This window comes from Triturus cristatus, chromosome 11 (genome assembly GCF_964204655.1).
Source record: "Triturus cristatus chromosome 11, aTriCri1.1, whole genome shotgun sequence".
Classification (NCBI taxonomy): Eukaryota; Metazoa; Chordata; class Amphibia; order Caudata; family Salamandridae; genus Triturus; species Triturus cristatus.
In genome coordinates this window covers 794572094-794594812 of record NC_140594.1, presented here as the reverse complement: position 1 = coordinate 794594812, position 22719 = coordinate 794572094, and positions in this window count along the sequence as shown.

The window sequence follows — 22719 nt, the reverse complement described above, 5'->3', positions numbered from 1 at the left end:
ATAACTTCTTTTTAAAGTCTCAATGTGACCAAAATTGCCATTTTTACAGACTTTTTCTCCTACTCAGAAGCTTCTATTTCGAACAATTTCAGGCATTAAAATGACTCTAAACACTCTTGTTTTGGTCCCAAATGTGATAATTCACATGCAATAGTCATTTACAGTAAAAAAATTAAACATTACAAAATTACCATTTCTGACCATCTGGAGAAAGTTCGACAGGTCACGGGTCCTCGTTTTTCATCAGAAAATTGACTTTTTGGAATGTAGAAAAATTGATTGAAAATGTTATTTGGGTCGTGCCTCATGTTGAAGAACTACTTTTTAAAGCGTCAATGTGACCAAAATTGCCATTTTTACAGACTTTTAATCCTACTCAGAAGCTTCTATTTCGACCAATTTCAGGCATTAAAATGATTCTAAACACTCTTGTTTTAGTAACAAAAGTGATAATTCACATGCAATAGTCATTTACAGTCAAAAAATTAAACTTTAAAAAATTACACTTGCTGACCATCTGGAGAAAGTTTGACAGGTCACGGGTCCTCGTTTTTCATCAGAAAATTGATTTTTTTAACTGTAGAAAAATTGATTGAAAATTTCATTTGGGTCGTGCATCATGTTAAATAACCACTTTTTAAAGCCTCAATATGACCAAAATTGCCATTTTTACACACTTTTCCTCCTACTCAGAAGCTTCTATTTCAACCAATTTCTGACAGGGAAATGAATTTAAACACCCTTATTTTAGTTTCAAAAGTGATAATTCACATGCAATAGTCATTTACAGTCAAAAGATAAAACATTTAAAAAAATGAGCATTTCTGACAATCTCATTAAAGTTCGACAGGTCTGGGGACATCATTTTAAATCAGAAAATAGATTTTTTGAACTGTAGAAAAAATGATTTAAAATATCAATTGTATTGTGCCTCATGTTGTATAACCACTTTTTAAAGCCTCACAGTGACCCAATTTGCCATTTTTACAGACTTTTCCTCCTACTCAGAAGCTTCTATTTCAACCACTTTCTGACAGGGAAATGAATTTAAACACCCTTATTTTAGTTCCAAAAGTGATAATTCACATGCAATAGTCATTTACAGTCAAAAGATTAAGGTGCCGATTCCGAACTGGGTCAGAAAGCACTCTGACCGAGCCGGATCCGAAGTGTTTTTCGACCGAGACGGAGTCCTGCAGTCCGACCGAGCGAGTACGATGCGGCCGTATGCTGCCGGACTTGGTTCGGTCGGACTCCCATAGAAGTCAATGAGATCCGGTCGTACGATGCGTACATGGGCTCCCATTTACTGAATGAGTACATCTCGCCTTAGGGAACCCCTTACAATGTGTACGCGTCAGTGCCATACGCACCGTACAGGCCTGTGTTGGTGGACCCTTGGGTCTCCTCCTGTGTCCGAGTCATAGGGCTGCAGGTGATAGGGGGTCCGACGCGGACCCCCAAAGGAAACTTCCCGGACATTTTACGAGCCGGACACTCCGGCTCGCACCGTCTTTCCGACGTGTGCATAGTACTGGCTCAGTCGTAAATCGCATCCATTGCATGCCACGGTTAGCTTACAACCAAGATGTACGGAGTGGTTCGGACCCAGAAATGACTCGGTCGGTGAATTTTACATAGCTCGCATTGTACTAGCTCGCTCGTACAGCTGTACGAGTCGGGCCGAAAACACGCATACAGCTTGTAATTTTTTCCGGACGGATCACGTTCGGTGTCCTTCCGACCCGGATCGGAATCGGCCCCTTAGTATTAAAAAGTGGCCATTTTTGACAATCTGGATAAAGTTAGACAGGTCCGGGGTCATCGTTTTATATCAGAAAATAGAATTTTTTGGACTGTAGAAAAAATTATTCAAAATGTCAATTGTATTGTGCCTTATGTTGAGTAACAACTTTTTAAAACCTCACAGTGACCAAAATTGCCATTTTACTGACTTTTTCTCCTACTCAGAAGCTTCTATTTCAAAGAATTTCTGGCAGGGGAATGACTCTAAACACCCTTATCTTAGTTCCAAAAGTGATATTTCACATGCAATAGTCATTTACAGTCAAACGATTAAACATTAAAAAATGACCATTTCTGACCATCTGGAGAAAGTTCGACAGGTCCGGGGTCATCGTTTTTCATCAGAAAATTGAGTTTTGGGACTGTAGAAAAAATGATTCAAAATGTCAATTGGATTGTGCCTCATGTTGAGTAACGACTTTTTAAAGTCTCACAGTGACCAAAATCGTCATTTTTAAAGACTTTTCCTCCTACTCAGAAGCTTCTATTTCAACCAATTTCGGGAAGGAAAATGACTCTAAAAACACTTATTATATTTCCAAAATTGATAATTCACATGCAATAGTCATTTACAGTCAAAAAATTCAACTTTAAAAAATTATACTTTCTGACCATCTGGAGAAAGTTTGACAGGTCACGGGTCCTCATTTTTCATCAGAAAATTGATTTTTTGAATTGTAGAAAAATTGATTGAAAATTTCATTTGGGTCATGCCTCATGTTGAATAACCACTTTTTAAAGCCTCAAAATGACCAAAATTGCCATTTTTACAGACTTTTCCTCCTACTCAGAAGCTTCTATTTCAACCAATTTCTGACAGGGAAATGAATTTAAACACCCTTATTTTAGTTTCAAAAGTGATAATTCACATGCAATAGTCCTTTACAGTCAAAAGATAAAACATTAAAAAATGAGCATTTCTGACAATCTCAGTAAAGTTCGACAGGTCTGGGGACATCATTTTAAATCAGAAAATAGATTTTTTGAACTGTAGAAAAAATGATTTAAAATATCAATTGTATTGTGCATCATGTTGTATAACCACTTTTTAAAGCCTCACAGTGACCCAATTTGCCATTTTTACAGACTTTTCCTCCTACTCAGAAGCTTCTATTTCAACCACTTTCTGACAGGGAAATGAATTTAAACACCCTTATTTTAGTTCCAAAAGTGATAATTCACATGCAATAGTCATTTACAGTCAAAAGATTAAGGTGCCGATTCCGAACTGGGTCAGAAAGCACTCTGACCGAGCCGGATCCGGAGTTTTTTTCGACCGAGACGGAGTCCTGCAGTCCGACCGAGCGAGTACGATGCGGCCGTATGCTGCCGGACTTGGTTCGGTCGGACTCCCATAGAAGTCAATGAGATCCGGTCGTACGATGCGTACATGGGCTCCCATTTACTGAATGAGTACATCTCGCACTAGGGCACCCCTTACAGTGTGTACGCGTCAGTGCCATACGCACCGTACAGGCCTGTGTTGGTGGACCCTTGGGTCTCCTCCTGTGTCCGAGTCGTAGGGCTGCAGGTGATAGGGGGTCCGACGCGGACCCCCAAAGGAAACTTCCCGGACATTTTACGAGCCGGACACTCCGGCTCGCACGTCTTTCCGACGTGTGCATAGTACTGGCTCGGTCGTAAATCGCATCCATTGCACGCCACGGTTAGCTTACAACCGAGATGTACGGAGTGGTTCAGACCCAGAAATGACTCGGTCGGTGAATTTTACATAGCTCGCATTGTACTAGCTCGCTCGTACAGCTGTACGAGTCGGGCCGAAAACACGCATACAGCTTGTAGTTTTTTCCGGACGGATCACGTTCGGTGTCCTTCCGACCCTGATCGGAATCGGCCCCTTAGTATTAAAAAGTGGCCATTTTTGACAATCTAGATAAAGTTAGACAGGTCCGGGGTCATCGTTTTATATCAGAAAATAGAATTTTTTGGACTGTAGAAAAAATTATTCAAAATGTCAATTGTATTGTGCCTTATGTTGAGTAACAACTTTTTAAAACGTCACAGTGACCAAAATTGCCATTTTACTGACTTTTTCACCTACTCAGAAGCTTCTATTTCAAAGAATTTCAGGCAGGGGAATGACTCTAAACACCCTTATCTTAGTTCCAAAAGTGATATTTCACATGCAATAGTCATTTACAGTCAAACGATTAAACATTAAAAAATGACCATTTCTGACCATCTGGAGAAAGTTCGACAGGTCCGGGGTCATCGTTTTTCATCAGAAAATTGAGTTTTTTGGACTGTAGAAAAAATGATTACAAATGTCAATTGGATTGTGCCTCGTGTTGAATAGCCACTTTTTAAAGCCTCACAGTGACCAAAATCGTCATTTTTAAAGACTTTTCCTCCTACTCAGACGCTTCTATTTCGACCAATTTCGGGCAGGAAAATGACTCTACACACACTTATTTTAGTTCCTGAAGTGATAATTCACATGCAATAGTCATTTACAGTCAAAAGATTAAGGTGCCGATTCCGAACTGGGTCAGAAAGCACTCTGACCGAGCCGGATCCGGAGTGTTTTTCGACCGAGATGGACTCCTTCAGTCCGACCGAGCGAGTACGATGCGGCCGTATGCTGCCGGACTTGGTTCGGTCGGACTCCCTTAGAAGTCAATGAGATCCGGTCGTACGATGCGTACATGGGCTCCCATTTACTGAATGAGTACATCTCGCACTAGGGCACCCCTTAGAGTGTGTACTCGTCAGTGCCATACGCACCGTACAGACCTGTGTTGGGGGACCCTTGGGTCTCCTCCTGTGTCCGAGTCGTAGGGCTTCAGGTGACAGGGGGTCCGACGCGGACCCCCAAAGGCAACTTCCCGGACATTTTGCGAGCCGGACACACCGGCTCGCATCGTCTTTCCGACGCGTGCATAGTACTGGCTCAGTCGTAAATTGCATCCATTGCACGCCACGGTTAGCTTACAACCGAGATGTACGGAGTGGTTCGGACCCAGAAATGACTCGGTCGGTGAATTTTACATAGCTCGCATTGTACTTGCTCGCTCGTACAGCTGTACGAGTCGGGCGGAAAAAACGCATACAGCTCGTATTTTTTCCGGCCGGATCACGTTCGGTGTCCTTCCGACCCGGATCGGAATCGGCCCCTTAGTATTAAAAAGTGGCCATTTCTGACAATCTGGATAAAGTTAGACAGGTCCGGGGTCATCGTTTTATATCAGAAAATAGAATTTTTTGGACTGTAGGAAAAATTATTCAAAATGTCAATTGTATTGTGCCTTATGTTGAGTAACAACTTTTTAAAACCTCACAGTGACCAAAATTGCCATTTTACTGACTTTTTCTCCTACTCAGAAGCTTCTATTTTGAAGAATTTCTGGCAGGGGAATTACTCTAAACACCCTTATCTTAGTTCCAAAAGTGATATTTCACATGCAATAGTCATTTACAGTCAAACGATTAAACATTAAAAAATGACCATTTCTCACCATCTGGAGAAAGTTCGACAGGTCCGGGGTCATCGTTTTTCATCAGAAAATTGAGTTTTTTGGACTGTAGAAAAAATGATTACAAATGTCAATTGGATTGTGCCTCGTGTTGAATAGCCACTTTTTAAAGCCTCACAGTGACCAAAATCGTCATTTTTAAAGACTTTTCCTCCTACTCAGACGCTTCTATGTCAACAAATTTCAGTCAGAAAAATGACTCTAAACACACTTATGTTAGTTCCAAAAGAGACAATTCACAGGTAATTGTCATTTACAGTCAAAAGATTAAACATTAAAAAATGACCATCTCTGACCATCTGGAGACAGTTCGACAAGTCCAGGGTCATCGTTTTTCATCAGAAAATTGATTTTTGGGACTGTAGAAAAAATGATTCAAAATGTCAATTGGATCGTGCCTCATGTTGAGTAACAACTTTTTAATGCCTCACAGTGACCTAAATTGCCATTTTTACAGACTTTTCCTCCTACTCAGAAGCTTCTATTTCAACCACTTTCTGACAGGGAAATGAATTTAAACAACCTTATTTTAGTCCCAGATGTGATAATTCACATGCAATAGTCATTTACAGTCAAAAGATTAAACATTAAAAAATGACCATTTCTGACCATATGAACAAAATTCGACAGGTAGGGGGTCATCGTTTTTCATCATAAAATAGATTTTTTTGGACTGTAGAAAAAATGATTAAAAATGTCAATTGGATTGTGCCTCATGTTGAATAGCCACTTTTTAAAGCCTCACAGTGACCAAAATTGTCATTTTTACAGACTTTTCCTCCTACTCAGAAGTTTCTATGTCAACAAATTTCAGGCAGAAAAATGACTCTAAACACACTTATGTTAGTTTCAAAAGAGACAATTCACAGGTAATAGTCATTTACAGTCAAAAGATTAAACATTAAAAAATGACCATCTCTGACCATCTGGAGACAGTTCGACAAATCCAGGGTCATCGTTTTTCATCAGAAAATTGATTTTTGGGACTGTAGAAAAAATGATTCAAAATGTCAATTGGATTGTGCCTCATGTTGACTAACGACTTTTTAAAGCTTTACAGTGACCAAAATTGCCATTTTTACAGACTTTTCCTCCTACTCACAAGCTTCTATTTCAACCAATTTCGGGAAGGAAAATGACTCTAAAAACACTTACTTTATTTCCAAAAGTGATAATTCACATGCAATAGTCAATTACAGTCAAAAGATTAAACATTAACAAATGACTATTTCTGACAATCTGGAGAAAGTTCGACAGGTCCAGGGTCATCGTTTTACATCAGAAAATAGATTTTTTGAACTGTAGAAAAAATGATTTAAAATGTCAATTGTATTGTGCCTCATGTTGTATAACCACTTTTTAAAGCCTCACAGTGACCAAAATTGCCATTTTTACAGACTTTTCCTCCTACTCAGAGGCTTCTATTTCAACCAATTTCTGACAGGGAAATGAATTTAAACACCCTTATTTTAGTTCCAAAAGTGATAATTCACATGCAATAGTCCTTTACAGTCAAAAGATTAAACATTAAAAAATGACCATTTCTGACAATCTCGGTAAAGTTCGACAAGTCTGGGGACATCGTTTTAAATCAGAAAATAGATTTTTTGAACTGTAGAAAAAATGATTCAAAATGTCAATTGTATTGTGCCTCATGTTGTATAACTACTTTTTAAAGCCTCACAGTGACCAATAGTGCCATTTTACAGACTTTTCCTCCTACTCAGAAGCTTCTATTTCGACCAATTTCGGGCAGGAAAATGACTCTACACACACTTATTTTAGTTCCTTAAGTGATAATTCACATGCAATAGTCATTTACAGTCATAAGATTAAGGTGCTGATTCCTAACTGGGTCAGAAAGCACTCTGACCGAGCCGGATCCGGAGTGTTTTTCAACCGAGACGGAGTCCTGCAGTCCGACCGAGCGAGTACGATGCGGCCGTATGCTGCCGGACTTGGTTCGGTCGGACTCCCATAGAAGTCAATGAGATCTGGTCGTACGATGCGTACATGGGCTCCCATTTACTGAATGAGTACATCTCGCACTAGGGCACCCTTACAGTGTGTACGCGTCAGTGCCATACGCACCGTACAGGCCTGTGTTGGGCGACCCTTGGGTCTCCTCCTGTGTCCAAGTCGTAGGGCTGCAGGTGGCAGGGCATCCGACGCGGACCCCCAAAGGCAATTTCCCAGACATTTTACGAGCCGGACACTCCGGCTCGCACCGTCTTTCCGACGCGTGCATAGTACTGGCTCGGTCGTAAATCGCATCCATTGCACGCCACGGTTAGCTTACAACCGAGATGTACGGAGTGGTTCGGACCCAGAAATGACTCGGTCGGTGAATTTTACATAGCCCGCATTGTACTTGCTCACTCGTACAGCTGTACGAGTCGGGCGGAAAACACGCATACAGCTTGTATTTTTTCCGGCCGGATCACGTTCGGTGTCCTTCCGACCCGGATCGTAATCGGCCCCTTACTATTAAAAAGTGGCCATTTCTGACAATCTGGATAAAGTTAGACAGGTCCGGGGTCATCATTTTATATCAGAAAATAGATTTTTTGGACTGTAGAAAAAATGATTCAAAATGTCAATTGTATTGTGCCTTATGTTGAGTAACGACTTTTTAAAGCCTCAACAGTGACTAAAATTGCCATTTTTACTGACTTTCTCTCCTACTCAGAAGCTTCTATTTCGACGAATTTCTGGCAGGGGAATGACTCAAAAACACCCTTATCTTAGTTCCAAAAGTGATAATTCACATGCAATAGTCATTTACAGTCAAAAGATTAAACATTAAAAAATGACCATTTCTGACCATCTGGAGAAAGTTCGACAGGTCTGGGGTCATCGTTTTTCATCAGAAAATTGATTTTTGGGACTGTAGAAAAAATTATTCAAAATGTCAATTGGCTTGTGCCTCATGTTGAGTAACGACTTTTTAAAGCCTCACAGTGACCAAAATTGCCATTTTTACAGACTTTTACTCCTACTCAGAAGCATTTATGTCAACAAATTTCGGGCAGGAAAATGACTCTAAACACACTTATGTTAGTTCCAAAAGAGACAATTCACAGGTAATAGTCATTTACAGTCAAAAGATTAAACGGTAAAAAATGACCATCTCTGACCATCTGGAGACAGTTCGACAAGTCTGGGGTCATCGTTTTTCAGCAGGAAATTGTTGTTTTTACTGTAGACAAAATGATTCAAAATGTCAATTGGATTGTGCCTCGTGTTGCATAACCACTTTTTAAAGCCTCTCAGTGACTAAAATTGCCATTTTTACAGACTTTTCCTCCTACTCAGAAGCTTCCCTTTTGACCACTTTCGGGCAGAAAAATGATTCTAAACACACTTGTTTTAGTTCCAAAAGTGATGATCCACATGCAATAGTTATTTACAGTCAAAAGATTAAACATTAAAACATCACCATTCCTGACCAGATGGAGAAAGTTTGACAGGTCTGGGGTAATCGTTTTTCATCACAAAATTGATTTTTTGAATGTACAAAAAAAGACTCAAAATGTTAATTGGATCGTGCCTCATGTTAAATAACCCCTTTTTAAAGCATCACAGTGAACAAAATTGCCATTTTTACAGACTTTTCCTCCTACACAGAAACTTCCGTATTGACTGATTTCCCAATGCAAAATCACTCTAAACACACTTATTTTAGAACCTTCTATTTTGGGCAGGAATATGAGTCTAAACACATTAGTTAAAAAAGTGATAATTCACATGCAATAGTTATTTACAGTCAAAATATTAAACATTAAAAATCACCATTAGTGAACATCTGTAGAAAGTTCGACAGGTCAGGGGTCATTGATTTTCATCAGAAAATAGTTTTTTGAACTGTACAAAAAAATATTCAAAATGTCAAATTGATTGTGCCTCATGTGGAATAACCACTTTTAAAGGCCTCACAGTGACCAAAATTGCCATTTTGAAGACTTTTCCAAAAGTGATAATTCACATGCAATACTCGCTTACAGACAATAGATTAAAAAATAAAAAATGACCATTTCTGACCATCTGGAGAAAGTTCGACAGGTGACCATCTGGAGAAAGTTCGACAGGTCTGGGGTCATCGTTTTTCATCAGAAAATTTATTTTTTGGGACTGTAGAAAAAATGATTTAAAATGTCAATTGGATTGTGCCTCATGTTGAATAACCACTTTTTAAAGACTCATAGTGACCAACATTTGCATTTTTACAGACTTTTCCTCCTACTGAGGAAGCTTCTATTTCAACCAATTTCGGGCAGGAAAATTACTCTAAACACACTTATTTTAGTTCCAAAAGTGATAATTCACATGCAATAGACATTTACAGACAAAAGATTAAAAATAAAAAAAAAGACTGTTTCTGACCATCTGGAGAAAGTTCGAAAGGTCCAGGGTCATCGTTTTCATCAGAAAATTGATTTTTTAGACAGTACAAAAAATTATTCAAATTGTCAATGGGATTGGGCCTCATGTTGAATAAACACTATTAATGCCTCACAGTGACCAAAAATTGCCATTTTTACAGACTTTTCCTCCTACTGAGGAAGTTTCTATTTTGACTTATTTGAGGCAGGAAAATGACTCTAAACACACTTATTTTAGTTCCAAAAGTGATAATTCACATGCAACAGTCATTTTACAGTCAAACTTTAAACATTCATAAATCACAATTACTGATCATCTGGAGAAAGTTCCTAAGATCCGGGGTCATCGTTTTTTATCAGGAAATTGATGTTTTGACTGTACAGAAAATTATTCAAAATGTCAATTGGATCTTGCCTTATGTTGAATAACCACTTTTTAAGGCCTCACGGTGACCAAAATTGTCATTTTTATAGACTTTTCCTCCAATTCAGAAGCTAGTATTTGATCGATTTCAGGCATGACAATGACACTAAACATTCAAAAATCACCATTACTGACCATCTGGAGAAAGTTCATAAGGTCCGGGGTCATTGTTTTTCATAAGAAAAGAGATTTTTTTAACTGTTCAAAAAATGATGCAAAATGTCAATTGGATCTCACCTCTTGTTGAATACACATTTTTTGGGCCTCACGGTGACCAAAATTCCAAATTTTATAGACTTTTGCTCCAATTCATAACTTTGTATTTAGCTAAATTTTGGGCATCCAGATGACTCTAAACACACCTATTTCAGTTCCAAAAGTGATAATTCACATCCAGCAGTCATTTCCAGTCAAAAGATTAAACATTCAATAACCACTAAGACTGTCCATATGGAGAAAGTTCCAAAAGTCCAGGGTCATTGTTTTTCATCAAAAAATTGATTTCTTTTGACTGTACAAAAATGATTCAAAATTGCAATAGGATTGTGCCTCTTGTTGAATAATCACTTTTTAAGGCCTCACAGTGACCAAAATCGAATTAAAAACATTTTTTCCTCCAATTCAGAAGCTTGTATTTTGATCGCTTTTGGGCATGAAAATGACTCTAAGCAAACTTATTTTTGTTCCAAAAGTGATAATTCACATCCAATAGTCATTTATAATCAAAAGATTAATCTTTCAAAAATCACTGTTACTGACCACCTGGAGAAAGTTTGTAAGGTCCGGGGTCATCGTGTTTCATCAGAAAATTGATGTTGTGGACTGTACAAAAAATGGTACAAAATGTCATTCAGATCGTGCCTTGTGTTGAATAAACTTTTTAAGGCCTCACAGTTACCAAAATTGCCAGTATTTCAGACTTTTCCTCCAATTCAGAAGCTTGTAATTTGATTGCTTTTGAGGCATGAAAATGACTCTAAACACATTTCGTTTAGTTCAAATTGATAATTCACATCCAACGGTCATTTACAGTCAAAAGATTAAACATTCAAAAATCACCATTACTGATCATCTGGACAAAGTTCCTAAGGTTTGGGGTCATCGTTTTTCATGAGAAAATTTATGTTTTTGACTGTACAATTTTTTTTTCCAAATATCAATTGAAACATGCCTCATGTTGAATAACCAATTTTTCAGGCCTCACAGTGACCAAAATTGCCATTATTTCATACTTTTCCTCCAATTCAGAAGCTTATATTTTGGTCAATTTCGGGCATGACAATGACTCTGAACACACTTATTTTAGTTCCAAAAGTTATAATTCACATCCAACAGCCATTTACAGTCAAACGATGAAACATTAAAAAATCCCTATTACTCTCCATCTGGAGAAAGTTCAAAGGTCTGGGGTCATTGTTTTTCATCAGAAAATGGATTTATTTTGACTGTACAAAAACGATTCAAAATATCAATTGGATTGTGCCTCATGTTGAATAAGCACTTTTTAAGGCCTCACAGTCACCAAAGTGCAATTTTTTAGACTTTTCCTCCAATTCAGAAGCTTGTATTTTGATTGATTTTGAGGCATGAAAACGACTCTAAACACACTTATTTTAGTTTCAAAAGTCCTAATTCACACCCAATAGTTATTTACAGTCAAAAGATTAAACATTCAAAAATCACTATTACTGACCATCTGGAGAAAGTTCATAAGGTCTGGGGTCATTGTTTTTTATCAGAAAATTCATTTTTTAACTGTTCAAAATATTATCCAAAATGTCAATTGGATCACACCTCATGTTGAAAAACAACTTTTTTGGGCCTCACTGTGACCAAAATTGCAATTTTATAGACTTTTCCTCCAATTCAGAACCTTGTATTTTGCTACATTTTGAGCATCCAGATGACTCTAACCACACTTATTTTAGTTTCAAAAGTGATAATTCCCACCCAATAGTCATTTACAGTTAAAAGATTAAACATTCAAAAACCACTATTACTGTCCATCTTGAGATCGTTCCTAAGGTCCAGGGTTATCGTTTTTCATCAGAAAATTGATTTATTTTGATTGTACAAATAATTATTCAAAATTTCAATTGGATCGTGGCTCATGTTGAATAACCACTTTTTAAGGCCTCAGTGACCAAAATTACCATTTTTGTAGACTTTTCCTTCAATGCAATGCAGAAGCTTGTATTTTGTTTGATTTCGAGGCATGCCATTGAAAGTACGAAGGGACAAATCAGGAGAAGAACTCAGAAAGGCCTGTGAACTATTGGGTCTGCTGACAATAAACGAATGAAAACCATCTGACATTCTACTTTTCAATGACCCTTTTCAACGAGGTTTGCGACTTTAGAATATGCCATTATGTGGGAAGTGATCACAATCCTTAGGACTATATGGTAAACGCATCCCTGTGCCAACTTGAGGCATTTCGCTCATTGTCAGGAGAAACACACTCAGAATACCTGAAATGCCTGAAGTGGATCTCTGACTCCATCAACTCAATAGCAGAGGATGCAGTCTCTAGTCTACAGGTCCTAGCTCAACTAGAGTTCAATCCAATAGTGACATGGGTGACTCTTGGCAATATTATGACTAAAAGCCACGGTCAGAAAATCCATGAAAAGGGATCTTGACTTGACCATGGTAAATCATTAACTATGCCTGCCCATATTTGGAATATAAAAAAGGAAACAGGCAACATTTCCGGCAATCACATCAACATCCAGGAGATCCTGATTTACTACAACAACTATGTAATGAGAGTCAGCGGCAAAAAAATAAAAAGAGAGATCTGGAAGCATAAACAATCCAAACAAGAAACACTATGGACCCAGTTATTACACCCCTCCAAAACACACGACTCAAAAAGATTCTGGCAGATAATTAATAGGAATGAGAAAGGTTCTGCAGCTGCAAATAACGCAAATATCAGTGAGACAGAATGGGTCCATTACCTAAAGTCGCACTTCAAGAGCAGTTTGACACTTACAACTAGTCGCTACTGTCCTAATAAAACCACTGTGGCACAGCAGACTCCCAGGCCGATGGTGCCCCCGGCCCAAATGAGCTACCACAGGCATTATTCAAACACTTTGCCCCACAATGGGCAGACTTCCTAGCATCAATGTTTAATTTCATTTTGGAGAAGGATGTTATTCCTGACATCTGGGGGGGCTCAATACTCCATCCCATTTTTTAAAAAGGTTTGGCATGTTCACACAGCAACTATAGATTAATAGCATTATTGGATGTTGAGTTAAAATATTTTTCAACGCTGTTACTGAATGATCTGGAATCCTGGTCGCATGACAAAGGAAGACTCCCCTTCAACCAAACTGGCTTCTTAAGGGGCCAAGTTACTTCAACTAATCTTATGACCCTAAGCCTAATTAGGAACAGCAACTGGGATACCTCTTTACATGTGGTTTGTTGATTTTAAAGCAGCCTTTCATGGTGTCCCTCGGGACAATCTATGGGCAAGCTGCAGCAATGGGGTATCCCACAGAACATCCTATGAGCAATTAGGCTGATATACTCGGATACTTGGGTCCAGACCAAAATTGTAGATGACACATGGGTATCAAGGAAGGTGCAAACAACTTCTGGCGTAAAACAGGACTGTGTTCTAGCCCGCTTTCTCTTTAATTTATTTTTCGCTGATCTCTCTACTGAGCTAGATGAACAGAAGGCTCACGCACTGAGCATTGGAGGACAACAAATGTCATATATCTTCTATGCTGACAACCTTATACTGTTTAGCAACACTCAAATTGGCCTTCAAATGCTGCATAACACTCTTGGAGCTTACACTGAAAGGAATGGCCAGGAAATAAATGTTTTCGAAAACAAGTGTGATGGTGTGCCATCATCCCTCTAAGACCAATCAAAAATGTCTTACTAACGGAAACAGAATTGACGAGATACAACACTACGTATACCTAGGAGTGAAGATAGACGCAAATGGTTCCTTGGGCTCCCAGAAGAAGGTGATAAGGGTGAAAGCACAGGCCATTAATTATGGCTTTTTGTCACTGGCCAGATCCATTCGAGGCCATAATCTAAAGCCCATGAGATCATATATGAAAGCCAAACTGTTGCCAACCCTTGCATACAGATCGTAGATAATGCTGTGTGACAAGGCTCTTCTGTTAGATAAATTGATGATAAGAGCCTATAAACAAACCTTTAGGCTTCCTAGGTCGGCCACTCCTGCACAGATCTGGCTAGAATTCCTGCTTAAAAACCAGACACTTGCTAGACCGGTGGCATTCATAAAGCTTTGTCACAACCTGCCAGCAGCAGCTGACAACACCCTGGCTAATTTAGTCTAGATCAAAATCAACTTACAACAGGGCAATGGCGCTGTAGGAGAGTAGGGTCTGCTATCCTATGGTCACCCCAAATTTCTGCTTTTTGCTTCACTGGTTTTTGACATACTGAGGCTGTGGGCCTGCTAATCAGACCCCCAGCCTGCTGTTCTCTCTTCTAAATGGACACTATGCACCCTAGGTGCATAACCAATTGAAATTGGATCACCCTGTGAGCCCCTGTACCAGTGTACACTAGGTACCCAGGGCATTGGTGTATCTAAGGCCTACCAGGGGCTGAAGCATGTATTGTGCCACCCCTGGCCTGGCCTAACAATTTGACACAACTGGCTGATCACTCAGCTGGGGTAAGTTGGTGTAAACACCTCTTACTTAGGTGTAGTATACCTATACCTAACCTTAAATGGGACACATGTTAACCTATAAGTCACTCCTATGGCAGGCCTTGACAATCCTGAAGGCAGAGTGCTTGGTTCCATATGAGATGGTGCTCTGGCATGAGCTGAGCCTGTCTGCAGTGGTCGGAACAACTTCCTTCTACCGTTTCCAGATATCGTCATACCATATACTCTTAAGTGCATTATGAACCTCGTGGTTAAATGCTATCTTTGGTTTGGCTTTATCAAAACATGTCGAGTAAGGTGTCATACGAATTGGAATACTAACCCCTCGCCAATTCTGGCGACGAGGTTAGCATTCCACCCTTCTAGAGGGACACGACATGTACAGTACCTGAAACCCGGGTAAAATCAGACATAGCCTCAGGTCCACAATATGGATGCTGCCACCACAGACACAAGTCTGCCCTCCTGCTGATGGGAGTCCTTCCAGCTTGGGAGACGTGGACAAAGGGTTTCCTGCCAGGGGAGGTGCGTGCACCACCCCAGACAGGATTTTGTGTATTGGTCAGGTAGGGCTTGAATGGAATCAGACATGCCTGAGGCTCACAAGGAGCCTCGGTGCATATGCCAGTTCAAACCGGTCCTGGGGCACACCAGCCCCGGACCTGGGGCGAGCTGGACAAAGGATTGGGGGTGTAACCACCCCCCTTCCTGGTCCCACCCTTAGGGAGGGACCTAGCAGGTAGTCCGGCCCCTAGAATCCGCTTAAAGGTAGGAGCTGTGTCCTAAGACTTCAGACATCCTGGAATCAACTTAACTACAAGAAGAAGATGGGAACTTCGACGCTCTGCTGCACAGAGGACAGAAGGAAATCTCCCCTATGGTCAGGGAGTGACCATCTTGCTAACGCAAGCACCAACCAGCTACTCGACGTCTGCTTTGCCGCCGCCTCCTGCCGGAGCCGGAGCCCAGAGCCTGACAAGACCTGGACCTCCAGACCTCTCACAGCCCGATCCACAGTCCCTGCAAAGAAGGAACCCGTGGAGGCACCGAGACACGTGGAGCCAGCCATCTTGAAAGACCCACGACAAGCTGCAAGCGCGACAACAGAGGCTCTCTCCAAGTTGTGCTTTGGGTCCTGAGAAGCCCAACATCCGAGCAGCATCTGCACCAAAGGTGAGCCCTCCAGCATCTCCACGATCTGCGTGGGGCCCCTCTGCACTTTGCATCTTGACGCGCCTGCCCGGTCCCTGGCCCATTGGCTAGTGGCCATTTTGGCGACGAACTTTGAAAACTACGATGCTGGTCTGGTTGCTCCAGACTGGCCCCTGCTGCCCTCCAAAGGAGCAGCCCCTCTGACCTTGCTGGTCAGAGTAATCAGCTTTCTTCATTCTTCACGACTTCTGCTTTTGCCAAGGCTTGTTTGCTTCCTTCGAGTCGCCGACAGCGAGAGCCTGCGTGGGAAAGCTCGTGAACCGACTCCTGAACGTCGTCGACCTTCAGGGACCACGTGGCTGCGGAGACAAGCTACCCCTCATCACCTGTTTGCATCCGACATCGCCTGGTACCTACCTGGTGCCACGCTGGTCACTGGCTAGTGACTGTGAACACTGTCCCCTCTGCTTTCAGGTCTTCTACAACTCCGATCCACCCTTGGATCCACCGCATCTCTTCTGGACCGACCGCCTGCAGCATCTTTGTCATCAGGCTCCATTGAACAGATAGACGAAACCCGACGCACTTCGAGACCTATGCACCCGCTTCCTGTGGGTGAGGTAAAGCTGGCACTCCGGTGCCCAAGTGTAGAGAAACATCTCTAGTGTCTGTGTTTTAAGTCTTAAGTTCGTAGTCCATCCAGAAGACCCTTTCTGCAGTAACTTTTGAACTTTTACGCACCCATTGAAAACCTATGGGAGCCCGCGTGTAACTTTCCTCACTGCACACGCGACCCGTGGACCTTCTGGTCACTAACTAAAGTTAGCTCCTTGTAGGCCCAGCGATTCTAGAGGCCCTAGGCCTTTTCCCTTTCCTGTTCGTGGTACTTATACCACTATTTTAGTATATGGTTTGAGTGGCCACCAGGGCCCATCCATATAAAGTGCAACTTCTGTATATTGAAATACTTTCTTGTTTAACGATTTGTGCTCCTGTGCTCATAAAGAGTCTAGGGGATACTTTGAGTAATAAATACATATATATTTTGAATATATATCTGTGTGGTGTCCTTTCATTGGTATAAAGGGGGGTTACATATGGTAAAACAGCCTGCTTAACACGCTTTAACGAGTTTAGCCTCAAAGACTGCTTAGCCTACGCTACCACTAGGGCAGCTAGTCCGAAAAGGTTGACCTACAACCACACCATAAGGGTTGCTTGGCATGGTACAAGGTGGTCACTTTAACTAGTGAACATCATATACCAGGCCAACTTCTCACATTGGTGAGCAGCGGTTGGATTTGAGCTTGCTGTGTTTTACCATTGTAATCTCTTTGTTACCAATTGAAAGATCACAGAGGTACCTGTAGGAGGTACATATAAAACAAGATTAGATATACTGAAGTCCTACTGAACTTAGTTGTTGTAGAGCAAAGGGAGTAGCACACCCTGACTACAACTACTAGATAGGTTTAGTAGGAAAACCCAAGTGTAGGTAGTTGCAACACATCCACCCACACTTAAGAGCAATGGCTGGGGCAGAGGGGTCCAATGTACCCATCTCTGTCGAGAGTGACCCCCAGAGGGCACCAACCATCTATGCTACCCTAAACCAAAATGAGCTCAGGCAGTTGGCAAATATCAGGGGCCTTAAACAGCCCAGGAACCCTACTTCTGCTGAACTCAGAGAACTCTTACAAGCTGATGAAGATCAGAGAGCTCTCAAGAAAGCCTCCCAGTTAGACCCCTTAGGGACAGGAACAGGAGGCCCTCCTTCTGAAGATGCCACTGAAGTACCCCTTTCCCACAGTCGCCCCTTAGTTTAGAATCTGACTACAGATGATGAGAATCAGCATAGGGACAGGGATGACAAAGGGGGTGAATCTGACAGTAGCAGTAGTTCAGACGGGAGAGATAGCCCAGTGCCAGGTGCCAGACCTGGCTCAGCTAACTTAAGGCTACTGGGGACTGATTATGGGTTCACCCCATTGGATCTCCCTAGTGGACTTAACCAGGGGTTTGGGAGGCAAAGGAATCACTCAGGTGACTCTAATGCTTCTCATGCCTCTAGAGGCTCTCAAGGTCACTCCAGGAGAAGGATGACCAGCCCTCAGAGGAGGGAGCATGAGGCCAGAATGAAGGAAGCTCAGCTGAGGATCAGGAGACAGGAGCTAGAAGTAGCCCTGATGGAAGAGAAACTGAACAAGGCTAGGCAACCAAGAGAGAGTGGGTCTATACCCACTGGTGGCAGCATTGTTCCTAAGGACAAAGATAGGGTCTTTGACAATAGGAACCTGTCCAAGGTTGTGCCCCCCTACAAAAGTGGGGATGATATCCACAAGTGGATGACTGCTCTTGAGAGAGCCTGCAAAGTGCAGCAGGTTCTTGAAGACCAGTGGGCAGCAATCTTATGGCTCTCCTTTGAAGGTAGAGGCAGAGATAGACTCCTCACTGTTAGGGAGGAGGATGTCAGAAACTACAGAGCCCTGAAGAGTGTCCTGGTTGATGGGTTAGGCTTAACCACTGAACAGTACAGGTTAATGTTCAGAGATACCCAGAAGACACAGACTCAGGACTGGTCTGAATACATTGAATGTGCCACTAAGGCTTTGGAGGGTTGGTTGCTGGGAAGTAAGGTATCTGATTATACAGGATTGTACAATTTGATGATGAGAGAACAGATTTTAAACAACTGTCAGAACCAGCAACTGCATCAACACTTGGTTGACTCAGATCTGACCTCTCCCCAAGAATTGGGAAAGAAGGCAGACAAATGGGTCAGAACCAGGGTTAAGCAAAAGAACCAGAACCAGGGCCAAGGGGGTGATCAGAAGAAAACAGACCAAAAGGGTGGAGATCAGAAATCCAAAGACCAGAAGTCTTCAACAAGGCCCCAAACTAGTACTAACGAGGGTGGGTCCCAACCTAAAGGGAAGAAGAAAGAAGGTCCAAAGAAACCCTGGTGCAAATCTTGCAAGAATACAACTCACTGGACTAGTGATTGTAATAAGGGTGGAGCCCCCAACACTGTTGCCCCTAAGGCACCTGCTCCCAGTACTACTGTTAGCAGTGTTGGTCCCCAGACAAAGGGTGTAGTGGGAATCACTATGGGAACTGAAGGAGATTCTGACTTAGACAGAACCCTGACACAGGCAGTCTTGATCTGTGATGGGGACATGGATTTGTCCCTGACTGTGAGCCCCAGTAACCTGGGCAAGTACAGACAGACTCCTTTAATAAATGAAAATGTGGCTCAAGCCTACAGGGACACATGTGCCAGTGTCACTATGGTGACACCAGGCTTTGTGGACCCTGGACAGTACATACCAGGTGAGAATTACCTGGTGACCAATGCCAGCAATGCCACAACTTCACATAGTGTGGCTGTTGTTAACTTCTCATGGGGAGGGGTAACTGGCCTCAAAAGGGTTGTGGTTAGTGCAGACCTCCCAGTAGAATGTTTGTTGGGCAATGACCTAGAGAGTTCTCTATGGTCAGAAGTGGAGTACAGGACACATGCAGAGATGTTAGGTATATCACCGCATGTCCTTGCTGTGACCAGGTCACAGGCCAAAAAGTGCCTTACTGAACCACAGGTCTTGGATCCTGGAACAATGGACCAAGCACCTACCAAGAATAAGAACAGGAGGGTTAAGGCTGTGCCTTCCCCCCTGCCTCCAAGTGATGATCAGCCTTCCCAGGAAGATGATCTAGAGAACCCTGAAGGAACTGTCCCTGAAGAGCTTGAACCTGATCAGGTTGAGTTTCTGGGGACAGGGGGACCTTCCAGGGCTGACTTGGGGCAGGCTCAGTTATCCTGTCCATCTCTTGAACCCCTCAGACAGCTGGCTGCTGCTGAGGCTGCTGGGAATGCTCAAGGTACCCATAAAGTGTATTGGGATGATGGGCTCCTTTATTCAGAGGCTAGAGACCCAAAACCTGGCGCAACCAGGAGGTTGGTTATACCTCTGCAATTTAGGGGCTTCCTTCTTACCTTGGCCCATGATATTCCTCTAGCAGGACACTTAGGCCAGAACAAGACTTGGGACAGGCTTGTCCCTCACTTTCACTAGCCTCACATGAATGAAGATACCAAGGAGTTTTGTCGCTCCTGTGTGACCTGCCAAGCCAGTGGCAAATCAGGTGGCACAACAAAGGCCCCCCTAATACCACTACCTGTGGTGGGGGTCCCCTTTGAAAGAGTGGGAATAGATATAGTGGGTCCCATGGATCCTTCCACTGCATCTGGGCACAGATTTATTCTGGTGGTAGTGGATCATGCCACCAGGTATCCAGAGGCAATTCCCCTTAGGACCACTACAGCTCCTGTTGTGGCCAGGGCCCTGCTGGGAGTATTCTCCAGAGTGGGGTTTCCTAAGGAGGTGGTTTCTGACAGAGGTACCAACTTCATGTCAGGATACTTGACAGCTATGTGGAAGGCATGTGGTGTCAACTACAAGTTCACCACCCCTTATCACCCACAATGTAATGGGCTTGTTGAGAGATTCAACAAGACCCTAAAGGGTATGATCAAAGGATTACCTGAAAAGCTCAGGCGAAGATGGGACATCCTTCTACCCTGTTTGCTTACAGAGAGGTCCCACAAAAAGGAGTTGGCTACAGCCCCTTTGAATTGTTGTTTGGACACCCTGCAAGAGGCCCACTGTGTTTAGTGAAGGAAGGATGGGAGTTACCTCTCAAAAAGCCTAAACAAGACATAGTGGACTATGTACTTGGTCTCCGCTCCAGGATGGCTGAGTATATGGAGAAGGCATCCAAAAACCTTGAGGCAAGCCAGGCCTTACAGAAAGCTTGGCATGACCAAAAGGCTGTCTTGGTTGAGTATCAGCCAGGACAGAAGGTATGGGTGTTGGAGCCAGTGGCCCCAGCAGCACTCCAAGACAAATGGTCTGGACCCCATACAATCCTGGAAAAGAAGGGAGAGGTTACCTACTTGGTGGACCTAGGAACTCCCAGGAGTCCCCACAGGGTACTCCATGTTAACAGGTTAAAAGCATATGTTGACAGGGCAGACATGGGCTTGCTCATGGCTACAGATGAGGGACATCGAGCAGTAGCGGCACCCCCCCCCCCCCAGCGCCTTGAGACCCTACGGGTATGTAGCGCGCTCTACAAGTGTCATTGATTGATTGATTGATTGACAGGAGGAAGAGAGTGACCCTCTCCCAGACTTGTTGTCTCAGAACCCTGAAGATGGTTCAGTTGAAGGAGTGACCCTTGGAGGCAACCTCACTGATCATCAGCAGATTGAATGTAGACAGGTTCTGCAATCATTTCAACATATGTTTTCATTGATACCTAGTCAAACTGACTGGTGTACCCATGTGGTGGACACTGGTGACAGTCTTCCTGTAAAGAACAAACTTTACAGACAACCTGACCACGTCAGGGACTGTATAAAGGCTGAGGTACACAAAATGCTGGAATTGGGTGTCATTGAACCCTCAGAGAGCCCCTGGGCTAGCCCAGTGGTTCTGGTCCCCAAACCTCACACCAAAGATGGCAAGAGAGAGATGAGGTTCTGTGTGGATTACAGAGGACTCAATGCTGTCACTAGGACAGATGCACATCCTATTCCAAGGGCAGATGAGCTCATAGATAAACTGGCTTCTGCTAAGTTTTTGAGCACATTTGATTTGACAGCTGGCTATTGGAAAATCAGATTAGCTGAGGAGTCTAAGGCCAAAACAGCATTCTCAACCCCAGGTGGGCATTATCAATTTTTGGTGATGCCCTTTGGTCTGAAGAATGCACCTGCCACCTTCCAAAGGTTGGTGAATCAAGTCCTTACTGGATTGGATGACTTTTGTGCAGCATATCTTGATGACATTGCTGTCTTTAGCTCCACCTGGGAGGATCACCTGATCCACCTGAAGAAGGTACTTGAGGCCCTGCAAAGGCAGGCCTCACTATCAAGGCTACTAAGTGCCAGATAGGGCAGAGTAAGGTTGTGTATTTGGGCCACCTTGTAGGTGGAGGCCAAGTTGAACCACTGGAGAGTAAGATACAATCCATCAAGGACTGGTCTCCTCCAACCACCCAGACTCAAGTTCGAGCTTTCTTGGGCTTGACTGGGTACTACAGGAAGTTTGTTAAGAACAATGGGTCCATTGTGACTCCTCTTAATGATCTGACATCCAAGAAGTTGCCCAAAAAGGTTCAGTGGACAGTAAGCGGTCAAAAGGCATTTGATGACCTGAAGAAGGCCATGTGCTCTGCACCTATCCTGAAAGTCCTGACTACTCCAAAGAGTTTATTGTCCAAACAGATGCTTCTGAGTTGGGTGTGGGAGCTGTGCTGTCACAACTTAATGTAGATGGTCAAGACCAACCCATTGCTTTTATTAGCAGAAGGTTGACCCCCAGAGAGAAGAATTGGTCAGCTATTGAGAGGTAGGCCTTTGCTGTGGTGTGGGCCCTGAAGAAGCTGAGGCCATACTTGTTTGGCACTCACTTCAAGATTCAGACCGACCATAAGCCCCTCTTGTGGCTAAATCAGATGAAGGGTGAAAACCCCAAACTGCTTAGGTGGTCCATTTCCCTACAGGGGATGGACTTTACAGTGGAGCACCGGCCAGGTACAGACCATGGGAATGCAGATGGTCTCTCCAGGTACTTCCACTTAGGACATGAAGACGAGACTGGTCAAGGCTAGTTTAATGTCCCTGCGTTTGGGGGGGGGGGTGTTGTGTAGGAGAGTAGGGTCTGCTATCCTATGGTCACCCCAATTTTTGCTTTTTGCTTCACTGGTTTTTGACAT